General features: G+C 43.5%; 1 pseudogene; it reads right to left on the bottom strand.

Annotated features, from left to right (window-relative positions):
• Positions 1-9931: 9931 nt before the first annotated feature.
• On the bottom strand, positions 9932-10049 carry LOC126337401 (5S ribosomal RNA; annotated as a pseudogene).
• Between the last annotated feature and the right edge of the window lie 2773 nt (positions 10050-12822).

Here is a 12822-nt window from a genome sequence, read left to right as displayed (position 1 = left end):
GGTTTCGGGTTCCGCTGAATAGGTCAGGAGTTCACTACACTCAGCTGGCGGCTACACGGGTAGCGGAGGCTGTGTGGCGTGGACTGGGCGGTTTTTTAGGTTAGAAGGCCTCGGGAAAGTGCGGGATGGGCTGCAATGTCAAAGGGTGCTTGGCAATTACAGGACGTGCTTGGATCAAGGAACAGTCGGAATTATAGTTGTAAATTGTTGTAGTTGCGCTGGAAAAGTCCCTGAGCTTCAAGCGCTAATAGAAAGCACAGAAGCTGATATCGTTATAGGTACAGAAAGCTGGCTAAAGCCTGAAATAAGTTCTGCAGAAATTTTTACGAAGTCTCAGACGGTGTTCAGGAAAGATAGATTAGGCAGAATTGGTGGTGGAGTGTTGGTGTCTGTCAGTAGTGGTTTATCTTGTAGTGAAGTCGAAGTAGATACTCTGTGCGAATTGGTGTGGGTGGAGGTTATACTTAACAGCCGAATTAAGTTAATAATTGGCTCCTTCTACCGACCCCCAGACTCCGATGATACAGTTGCGGAACAGTTCAGAGAAAGTTTGAGTCTCGTAACAAATAAATACCCCACTCATACGGTTATAGTTGGTGGGGACTTCAACCTACCCTCGGTATGTTGGCAAAAATACTTGTTCAAAACCGGTGGTAGGCACAAAACGTCTTCCGAGATTGTCCTAAATGCATTCTCCGAAAATTATTTAGAGCAGTTAGTCCACGAACCCACGCGAATTGTAAATGGTTGCGAAAACACACTTGACCTCTTGGCCACAAACAATCCAGAGCTGATAGAGAGCATCATGACTGATACAGGGATTAGTGATCACAAGGTCATTGTAGCTAGGCTCAATACCATTTCTTCCAAATCCATCAGAAACAAACGCAAAATAATTTTATTTAAAAAAGCGGATAAAGTACCACTAGAAGCCTTCCTAAAAGACAATTTCCATTCCTTCCGAACTGACTATGCGAATGTAGACGAGATGTGGCTCAAATTCAAAGATATAGTAGCAACAGCAATTGAGATATTCATACCTCATAAATTGGTAAGAGATGGAACGGATCCCCCGTGGTACACAAAAAAGGTCCGAACGCTGTTGCAGAGGCAACGGAAAAAGCATGCGAAGTTCAGAAGAACGCGAAATCCTGAAGATGGGCTAAAATTTACAGACGCGCGAAATTTGGCACGTACTTCGATGCGAGATGCCTTTAATAGGTTCCACAACGAAACATTGTCTCGAAATTTGGTAGAAAATCCGAAGAAATTCTGGTCGTATGTAAAGTACACAAGCGGCAAGACGCAGTCAATACCTTCGCTGCGCAGTGCCGATGGTACTGTTATCGACGACTGCGCCGCTAAAGCGGAGTTATTGAACGCAGTTTTCCGAAATTCCTTCACCAGGGAAGACGAATGGAATATTCCAGAATTTGAAACACGAACATCTGCTAGCATGAGTTTCTTAGAAGTAGATACCTTAGGGGTTGCGAAGCAACTCAAATCGCTTGATACGGGCAAGTCTTCAGGTCCAGATTGTATACCGATTAGGTTCCTTTCAGATTACGCTGATACTATAGCTCCCTACTTAGCACTCATATACAACCGCTCGCTCACCGATAGATCTGTACCTACAGATTGGAAAATTGCGCAGGTCGCACCAGTGTTCAAGAAGGGTAGTAGGAGTAATCCATTTAACTACAGACCTATATCATTGACGTCGGTTTGCAGTAGGGTTTTGGAGCATATACTGTATTCAAACATTATGAATCACCTCGAAGGGAACGATCTATTGACACGTAATCAGCATGGCTTCAGAAAACATCGCTCTTGTGCAACGCAGCTAGCTCTTTATTCGCACGAAGTAATGGCCGCTATCGACAGGGGATCTCAAGTTGATTCCGTATTTCTAGATTTCCGGAAAGCTTTTGACACCGTTCCTCACAAGCGACTTCTAATCAAGCTGCGGAGCTATGGGGTATCGTCTCAGTTGTGCGACTGGATTCGTGATTTCCTGTCAGGAAGGTCGCAGTTCGTAGTAATAGACGGCAAATCATCGAGTAAAACTGAAGTGATATCAGGTGTTCCCCAGGGAAGCGTCCTGGGACCTCTACTGTTCCTGATCTATATAAATGACCTGGGTGACAATCTGAGCAGTTCTCTTAGACTGTTCGCAGATGATGCTGTAATTTACCGTCTAGTAAGGTCATCCGAAGACCAGTATCAGCTGCAAAGCGATTTAGAAAAGATTGCTGTATGGTGTGTCAGGTGGCAGTTGACGCTAAATAACGAAAAGTGTGAGATGATCCACATGAGTTCCAAAAGAAATCCGTTGGAATTCGATTACTCGATAAATAGTACAATTCTCAAGGCTGTCAATTCAACTAAGTACTTGGGTGTTAAAATTACAAACAACTTCAGTTGGAAGGACCACATAGATAATATTGTCGGGAAGGCGAGCCAAAGGTTGCGTTTCATTGGCAGGACACTTAGAAGATGCAACAAGTCCACTAAAGAGACAGCTTACACTACACTCGTTCGTCCTCTGTTAGAATATTGCTGCGCGGTGTGGGATCCTTACCAGGTGGGATTGACGGAGGACATCGAGAGGGTGCAAAGAAGGGCAGCTCGTTTTGTATTATCGCGTTATAGGGGAGAGAGTGTGGCAGATATGATACACGAGTTGGGATGGAAGTCATTACAGCATAGACGTTTTTCGTCGCGGCGAGAGCTTTTTACGAAATTTCAGTCACCAACTTTCTCTTCCGAATGCGAAAATATTTTGTTGAGCCCAACCTACATAGGTAGGAATGATCATCAAAATAAAATAAGAGAAATCAGAGCTCGAACAGAAAGGTTTAGGTGTTCGTTTTTCCCGCTCGCTGTTCGGGAGTGGAATAGTAGAGAGATAGTATGATTGTGGTTCGATGAACCCTCTGCCAAGCACTTAAATGTGAATTGCAGAGTAGTCATGTAGATGTAGATATAAAATGTAGACTGGTAATGGCAAGGAAAGCGTTTCTGAAGAAGAGAAATTTGTTAACATCCAGTCTTGATTTAAGCGTCAGGAAGTCGTTTCTGAAAATATTTGGAGTGTAGCCATGTATGGAAGTGAAACGTGGATGATAAATAGTTTAGCCAAGGAGAGAATAGAAGCTTTCGAAATGTGGTGCTACAGAAGAATGCTGAAGATTAGATGGGTAGATTACATAACTAATGAGGAGGTATTGATTAGAACTGGGGAGAAGAGAAATTTGTGGCACAACTTGACTAGGAGAAGGGATCGGTTGGTAGGGCATTTTCTGAGGCATCAAGGGATCACCAATTTAGTGTTATAGGGCAGCGTGGAGGGTAAAAATCGTAGAGGGAGACCAAGAGATGAATACACTAAGCAGATTCAGAAGGATGTAGGGCAGTAGATACTGGGAGATGAAGAAGCTTGCACAGGATAAAGTAGCATGGAGAGCTGCATCAAACCAGTCTCTGGACTGAAGACCACAACAACAACAACAACTGCAGAGTTCGAAGTAGAGAATTTTAAGTCTTGAAATGAATGCCTTGTTGCCAGATAACGGAGCGTGGCTGCCTAACGTTCATCTGGTAGCGTGCATTTCATCATAACGGTACCTCGTTTCACGGTATTAAGCTTAAATTATATTCAAAGGTGCATCCGTAAATTCTTCTTCTTCAACACTTCATGGATTAGATACTGAGCCTGTTTCTTCTTCAGACACTCTCTCTCCATCTCTTCTTAGGCTTTCCAACACCTCTCATCTTTGCAGTCAGTAAACTAAGGGCAGTTTGAGAACTGTTTTACTGTCCATTCCTTGCACGTGTTTGCAGCAGGTGCTGCGATATTGTCTCATTGTTCCGTTCTTTATGTGGTCTGCGCTTCTTGTTCCTCTTGGAAATTTCATTTCTGCCCTTTGTATTGCACGAAATATTCGTTTTTAGGTACCTAGCACTCACTCCCAGGAAGAAGTGCTGAGAGATGCATAGTTTTATAAAATTTATTCTCGTTTATTCTCTGTTCTTATTTTTAAGCTGGCCGCGGTGCCCTTGCGGTTCTGGCGCTACAGTCCGGAACCGCGGGACTGCTACGGTCTCAGGTTTGAATCCTGCCTCGGGCATGGGTGTGTGTGATATCCTTAGGTTAGTTAGGTTTAATTAGTTCTAAGTTCTAGGGGATTTATGACCTAAGATGTTGAGTCCCATAGTGCTCAGAGCCATTTGAACAATTTTTTTCTTATTTTTAAATGGCGCCATAGTTATATCCAACTCTAGCTTGTTTTACATCTAGATCTTTATTACTGTCTAGCCTAATTTAACACTTAAAATGAGTGAAGGATGAAATTTGTTCTAAAGTTACTTTGCCACAACGATTTTAGACTGGGCAAATCTTTGCCCTCAAAGCCTTCCTGGCTTTAGAAAACTGAACATCATGTTGTTTATAATGGTAAAAAATTGTTCAAATGGCTCTAAGCACTATGGGACTTAACATATGAGGTCAACAATCCCCTTGACTTAGAACTACTTAAACCTAACTAACCTAAGGATATCACACACATCCATGCCCGAGGCAGGATTCGAACCTGCGACCGTAGTAGCAGCGCGTTTGTGGACTGAAGCGCCTAGAACCGCTGGGCCACAGCGGCCGGCTTATAATGATAGTTCAGATGGTACAGTACAAGTTGTAAGACTTCTTTTTTTTCATACAGTATCTAGATTTTTTCTGCATGACATGGCGTCTTTTGACACTTTGGTATGTCTTTGCATGTGTCACCTCCAACACAAGATAATACATTAAATTTATTCGTAATTGCGAATAAAGACAACCAACAGTTGTAGAATGGAATGAGGACAATGAACATTTGTGCCAGACCGGGACTCGAACCCGGATTACCCGCTTACCACGAGCGGTCGCCTTACCATTTGGCTATCCTTAAATGACTCACCGTCACACCCAAACTTCCACACGTTGTCAGCCAAGCGTGTACAACCTGTACTCGTACATCCATTGTGTATATTCCCGTACAGGTGAGACATTTTACCTGAAAGTCGCTTGCCCGGTGTCGTCGGATAAGTACGGTATTGGAGTGCTTGTGTTATTCAGAGTAACGCAGGCATTGCAATATTGAATTTACGACAAAGCCGTTTATATGAGTATTAAAAGAGTGGGTGATACGGGTCACTGTTGTCGGCTCCTTTATTCATTAAAACTCCTTCTGTTGTTGCATCTGTTTGCATTATAATTATTGCTTCTTTGTATAAGTTTCTTATGGCCTTATCGGATATGCAATTGTAGAATTGCGGTACATAGCGATAGCGAACGAACGATGGACAACAGAGTGGTACGGAGTACACAACACACTTTATTTTATAGGAAGTCCATACATGCAAGGAGACACGACATGAAACACTCGAGTTATAGAGCGAACTGAACTTCTACCGTCCGTCATAAGAGATAAGAATGCGAGCCGTTTTTTTCTGGCCAGCGACGCTAATGTTCCAACAGAGCCACCCCCTCGATTGGAGCACAGTGCGGAAACGACGAACGGTGGAGGGGGGGGGGGGGAGTAGGAGGCTGATGGGTGGAAGGGCTGGCGAGTGCAGGGATAGTGCCGACAATGTGAGACATTGAGGTCTTGTTTATCCTTGTCCTTATGTATAAAATTCTCGTGTCGCAGTGTTAGTTGCCATACTCCTCCGAGACGGCTCGATCGATTCTGATGAAATTTTACATGTATATTCGGTAGGTCTGAGAATAGGTCGTAATCTATTTTTCATACCCCAAAGTGATAAGGGTGGTCTACCCCAAAAATGTTTTTCCTACTTTTTGGACAGAACTTTTTATTTTTATTTTTTTATTATCTGGCATTACAAAATTCACGCAACCCTAAGTTTTCACCCTTCTACCACCAACCCCTAGTTTTTGATAGTGATTTTAGTAATTTAAGAAAACGTACCAAAAGCAACGACTCGAATATCCCTCTCTGAACCGACGAAGCTAGACCGAGAAGTTAAACTAGGTAGCACACGTCATTCGCCAAACCAACATTTAGACCTACCGCACACGCATCGATTTTTATAGTACGGAAATATATCGTACGATCAAATTCTTTTAGTGGAACAAAGACGTTCCTATGCTCTCCTCTGTTTCTCTAAAGGAATTTAATCGTACAAAATTTTTACGTACGATAGAATCGATGCGTGTGCGCTTGGCCTTATAACGCTGGCGAACACGTTTCGACACGAAATTGCCGCTATGTTTGTATGCTCATGAACGAGCCGTGTATCGGCTGCAATTGTTAAATCCACGCGATCTACCGTAGTAACGCTAGAACTAACAGTGGTCGATACTGCCGGACTTCCACCTAAGCCTTCTCTCACTCCCTACACAGTTTTCGGCCATTATTATTGTTTGTGTCACGAGCTCCCGCCAACAATGGCTATTGTATTACACGTATACATTAGCCGGCCACTGTGGTCGAGCGGTTCTAGGCGCTTGAATCCGGAACCACGCGTCTGCTACGGTCGCAGGTTCGAATCCTGCCTTCGGCATGGATGTGTGTGATGACCTTAGGTTAGATAGGTTTACACAGTTCTAAGTCTAGGGAACTGATGACCTCAGATTGTAAGTCGCATAGTGATTAGAGCCATTTGAACCAACATGTATACATTGTGTTACACATATACATTATTCTTATAGACTAGAGATAATTTATATGGCAAAACAGCGTTTGCCGTGTCAGGTATAACATAAAGATTTTCAGAGGTGGAACGAAGTTCGCCGGGTATTATAGCTAGTTATACATATTATTACTTATATCTCTATAGTTTTTACTACCTTCCATTCAGCTTTCTCCAGCATAGTTCTTGCCTTTGCTGTTTTCCTCAGCTGAAGTCTTTCACTTGTCTGCCAGCATAGGTTGAATATGTGTAACTGCCTCCATATGTTAATAGATCTGCGTCTATTTTATCCGTTACAGTTGGTTTTCTGTTTTCACTTTCTTTTAGGGATTTCTGATGCTCTTCCAGCCGTAACCAATTTTTAAAATCATCTTGTTCGCAGGGTCCATGTAAGTACGGTATATCCACGTCAACCTCTGTTCTCTCTCCATCTTTTAACCCATCAGAAACACGGCACGCTCAACGCTCAACGTTCGGGTGCTCGGTCTATGTGTCGACGGCTTAAGCATGTACTCGGCATCAACATTCCACAGCCACAGTTTGGCGTACAGACTGGAATATGTTTCTATTTTCTAGCCATGCACTGCGCGTATGCAACAGGCTTGCGCACCAGAGTGTCACTCCAGAATACCGCTCCGGGAAGTTTGTGTAAACAAGGCTAACGTTTTGGCTCATCAGTATATACCGGGTAGCGTACGTGAAGGGCTAAAGGTACCATGATGACATGCGTATATAGGTTGTTTCACACTGCCTATTAGAGGATTAAGCTTGAATGTCGCATCTCTTTCAAATCTCCCACTTCGAGACACTCAATCTGCAGACACAATGGGCTCTGGCCTCTGCAGTCTGCAGCAGCCCGTATCATGGGCCAATGTTCCGAGTGCTCGCCATCTGTTGTCTTCTACGCGATGGAGGGAGTCTTCTTCAAAGTCAAGAGTGCAGCCCGTTCGTGGAGTAATACTGTGAACACCACTAGTTCCAGAAAGTGACATGTATAGACAAACATGTCCATTAAATGTAGTTTTCCGCAGTGAACATCACAGAAATGTCAGGCATACGCCTTGTTGTGTCGCCTACTGCGGGAGTCAACACTGACACCAACAAGGAAGGAGAGAGAAGTTGCGATGGCCAGTGCGAGGAATCCAAAATCATCTGCACCAATCACTTCAAGATCAATCGAATTCTTTATTCTAAAAAGAAAATAAAGTTAACTTCTCTTTATTCATGTCCTCACTGCGTCTCCTAAATACAAGTACTACACTACTGGCCATCACCATCTGCACCACGAAGGTGACGTGCTACAGACGCGAAATTTAACGTCATTTTTTCGGATGAATCCAGTTTCTGTTTACAGCATCGTGATGGTGGCATACGTGTTGGCAACAGCGCCGTGAACGCACATTGTAAGCGTGTATTCGTCATCGTCATACTGGCTTATCACCCGGCGTGGTGGTATGGGGTGGCATTGGTTACACGTCTCGGTCACCTCTTGTTCGCATTGACGGCATTTTGAACAGTGGACGTTACATTTCAGATGTGTTACGACCCGTGGCTCTACCCTTCAATCGATCCCTGCGAAACCCTACATTTCAGCAGGATAATTTACGAGCGCATGTTGCAGCTCCTGTACGGGCCTTTCTGGATACAGAAAATGTTCAACTGCTGCCCTGGCCAGCACATTCTCCAGCTCTCTCACCAACTGAAATCGTCTGGTAAATGGTGGCCGAGCAACTAGCTCGTCACTATACGCCAGTCACTACTCTTGATGGTCTGTGGTATCGTGTTGAAGCTGCATGAGCAGCTGTACCTGTACACGCCATCCAAGCTATGTTTGTCAATGCCCAGACGTATCAAGGCCGTTATTACGGCCAGAGGTGGTTGTTCTGGGTACTGATTTCTCAAGATCTATGCACCCAAATTGCGTGAAAATGTAATCACATGTCAGTTCTAGTATTATATATTTGTGTCAGCGAAACATCATCGATATGGGCTTTCGGGGCCGACGTCCCACTCGCGTACTCTTGATGACTGTACGGCACGAAGCCTTACGCCTCGCCTGGGCACGTCAACACCGACATTGAACTGTTTTTGACTGGAAACATGTTGCCTGGTCGGACGAGTTTCGTTGAAAATTGTATCTAGCGGGTGTACGGGTATGGAGATAACCTTATGAATCAATGGACCCTGCATGTCAGCAGGGGACTGCTCAAGCTGGTGGATACTCTGTACTGATGTGGGGCGTGTGCAGTGTGGAGTGATATGGGACCCCTGAAACATCTAGGTACGACTTTTGACAGGTGACACGTACGTAAGCATCCTGTCTGACCACATGCATCCATTCATGTCCCTTGTGCATTCCGACGGATTTGGGAAATTCCACCAGGACAGTGCGACACCCCACAGGTCCAGAATTGCTACAAAGTGGCTCCAGAATCGGTTTTCTCAGTTTAAATACTTCCGTTGGCCACTATACTCCTCAGACATGAACATTATTGAGCATATGTGCGGTGCCTTGCAACGTGCTATTCAGAAGAGATCTCTACCCTCTGTTACTCTTACGGGTTTACGGAGAGCCGTGCAGGATTCATTGTCCTTTCCTCCAGCGTTAATTCAGACGATAGAAGAGTCCGTGCCATGTCGTGTTGCGGCACTTCTGCATGCTGGCGGGTCCATACACGATATTAGGCAGGTCTACCAGTTTCTTTGGCTCTTCAGTTTAAAGGCATTCACATAATTTGTCACGAAGCAGCAAGTGGAGAGCGTCAAGTCTTAAAATTACTTACGAGTGTATGAGAGTGCATTTCAGTATTTGCTCACTAAAGTGGCTTCTTATATTGCAAGACAGAATACTCTCTTGAGGCAGGGTCATCGTGACACTGAGATTTCTTGATACAGGAGAGAGCTGCTCTAGTTTACAACACAGCACTCGAATACCACAGCACGCAATAACCAAAATAATTCCATAAATGTGTGAAGCGATTTATAAAGCAATGAAGGGGGATATCTGAAGGAAATAAATGTTTAGTACACTATATAAAAAAGCACTCCGTCTTCAGGCCACGAGTTGTCTACCGGGACCATCCGACCGCCGTGTCATCCTCTGTGGGAGATGCGGATAGGAGGGGCGTGGGGTCAGCACACCGCTCTTCCGGTCGTAAGATGGTATTCTTGACCGAAGCCGCTACTGTTCGGTCGAGTAGCTCCTCAATTGGCATCACGAGGCTGAGTGCACCCCGGAAAATGACAACTGCGCATGGTGGCCGGGATGGTCACCCATCCAAGTGCCGACCACGCCCGACAGCGCTTAACTTTGGTGATCTCACGGGAACCGGTGTATCCACTGCGGCAAGGCCGTTGCCCGTTAGTACACTCTATAGGCAGTAAGAACTATTCTTATTTTTGAATAATTTAATTAAAAGAATTAGTGTTCAAACAACTACAAAATTAAGCAAAATAACGAAAAGGATGAAGCGCTTTTTAGCTTGTGGCATTTTGGGTTCAAAAACAGACAAAGTAGAATGGAAAGCTAAGAAACTTTTTTATATTAGTGTGTGATCACCTCATCTATTACGGCTTGCTGAATAGCTTCCTGGATGTTTCCAGTTGTATAGGTTGATGGCTGTAGCTGTGATTGTGGACATGAAGTCGCCTGCAGCATATTCCACCTGCTGGTCAGCACACGTTTAATGGCATGCATTGTGCCGCTTGCCCACCTCCCACTCCAGTCGAAGCAAGGCTATTAAAAAGAGTCGAACGAACACACCAACTTTGAAGCCATGTTTACAGAGACGTCAAATATCTGCAGCAATGCCAGCTCTCCAAGCGATTTCATTTCACATTGCAAGGAACAGAAGACGAACGACTTTTATGATCAACTGTACGGCGAGGTTCTTGATTTGATCATATTTCTTTGATGAAAGGTAAGATTTGACAAAGTTCCCTATTATATTGTCAAAGTTCTTTGACATAAATATTTAATATATCAACTTTGACAAAGAAATGTGGTAGTGTAATATCGACCTAAGCACATGTTTATCTTGGTGCATCATTTCATAACAGTTGTCTGTTCTACAAACTGAAAATGTAACGGAGATGAGGAAATAAGGGAATTTTTGGAGCAGTCTTCTGATTCTGAAAACGCACCTAGTGAATGTGGATCGTCCAATGATGATGATAAATAGGTAGACGTCAGGGCTCTAAACTCAGAACTACTCGAAGATGATGATCATGTAGATGGAAAAGAACAATTTAGAGCAAATTCTGTTCAGTGTGACTTTTCGTTTTCTCGTAATGGGCATCATGAAATATGGGCTACAGCTCCTCAAGCTGGAATTTATGCTGACGAAGTGTGTATGTAGACCTACAGGGATGGTCGAATCCTTTACTTGGACTGGGTGTTTAAACATATGGATGAAATGAAAAAGGTTCAGGGTATTCTGATCCTGAGCTGGAGTTTACAAGTCAAAAAATGAAGATATCAGTCAACTTTGGAGTTCTGAGAATGGGCGACCATTTTTCATTGATATCATGTCTCGCAAGAGCTTCCACGCTATTCTATGGTTGCTGCGATTTGACAATGCAGCAGCCGACGTGAACATAGGTCAGGTGACAAATTGGAACCAATCACAAATGTTTTGAGATGTGGGAAATTACCCTTAGGAATGCCTACATTCCAGGATGGTGCATGACCGTGGATGAACAGTTGGGCACATTTGGAGGTCGCTGCCCATTTCGAAAATACATCCCATCAAAACCTCTTAGATACGGCATAAAGTTCTGGGCAATTTGTGGCATTGCGACAGGTTACTGCTGGAAGACGAAAGTGTATTTGGGAAAGGAGGAAGAAACGAGAGACATGCAACTTGGAGAATATGTAGTAAAAGTCCTGGTGAATGAACCTAAAAAGCCTGGACGTAATAACACCTGTGTTAATATCTTTTACGTCTCTCGATCTAGCTCATTATTTGTTTAAAAAGATCTGGCACTAGTCGGTACTATCCGAAAAAACAAAGGTGAACTTCCTGCCGATTTTATTACACCTAAAGGAGGTGAAATACACTCCACATAATTTTGTTTTAACCACATATGATGACAGTCTCCTGTGTTCCTAAGAAAAACAAAGTTGTTACCATTCTTAGCTCTCTTGATGACCAACCAACGATGTCATCATCACAAGTAAAGAAGGCTGAAGCTTTAATAACATACAATGCCGCAAACGGCGGTGTTGACGCTATGGACCAGAAGACGCGAAATGTGAAGTGAAAAACAAGCCGCTGGCCATTGGTGTTTTTCTTTAACATGGCCAATGTAAGTGTAATGCATGCATGGATGACCTGGTTACCAATAAATAAGTGACACGTCGGACTTTCGCGATTAATTTAGGAAAGCAACTAGTACAGTAGTAACCTCTGGCGTGCCACAGGGGAGTGTTATGGGACCATTGCTTTTCACATTATATATAAATGACCTAGTAGATAGTGTCGGAAGTTCCATGCAGCTTTACGCAGATGATGCTGTTGTATACAGAGAAGTTGCAGCATTAGAAAATGGCAGCGAAATGCAGGAAGATCTGCAGCGGATAGGCACTTGGTGAAGGGAGTGGCAACTAACCCTTAACACAGACAAATGTAATGTATTGCGAATAAATAGAAAGAAGGATCCTTTATTGTATGATTGTTGTAAGCTGAAATTGACTCAGTTGCATCTACCGATTCGGTTACGCTACTTGCAAAAACTCAGGAAAACTTAAAGGACACAGTAGATACGATTTCGACACAAATGGACACACTGAAACTTGGTTCAGAAAAACACACAGAGGAAATAATTTCACTATCGGATAAAGTTGCCGAACTTTCAGTTCAGTTCACTAACTTACCTACAAAGGTAGATGATGATCTGAATGACACAAAATCTGTAGCCTTCACTCACACTGAAGAGTATGAACAAATTAGAAAATTCAAACAGAATCAAAATGAAATCAATACACTGTACAAAAGAGAAATGCGAGAAGTACAAGATCAGTTGGTTCAAGTAATACAAGCATTACATATTTCAGAGGACACTCGCGCTCCAACACGGGAAGAGGCACTTAGAAATACAGAACAACCACAAAATAATAACACAGGACACTTC

The sequence above is a fragment of the Schistocerca gregaria genome, chromosome 2 (assembly GCF_023897955.1).
Source record: "Schistocerca gregaria isolate iqSchGreg1 chromosome 2, iqSchGreg1.2, whole genome shotgun sequence".
NCBI lineage: Eukaryota > Metazoa > Arthropoda > Insecta > Orthoptera > Acrididae > Schistocerca > Schistocerca gregaria.
Note: the sequence above shows the minus strand (reverse complement) of the source record. Positions and strands in the feature narration are given on the sequence as shown.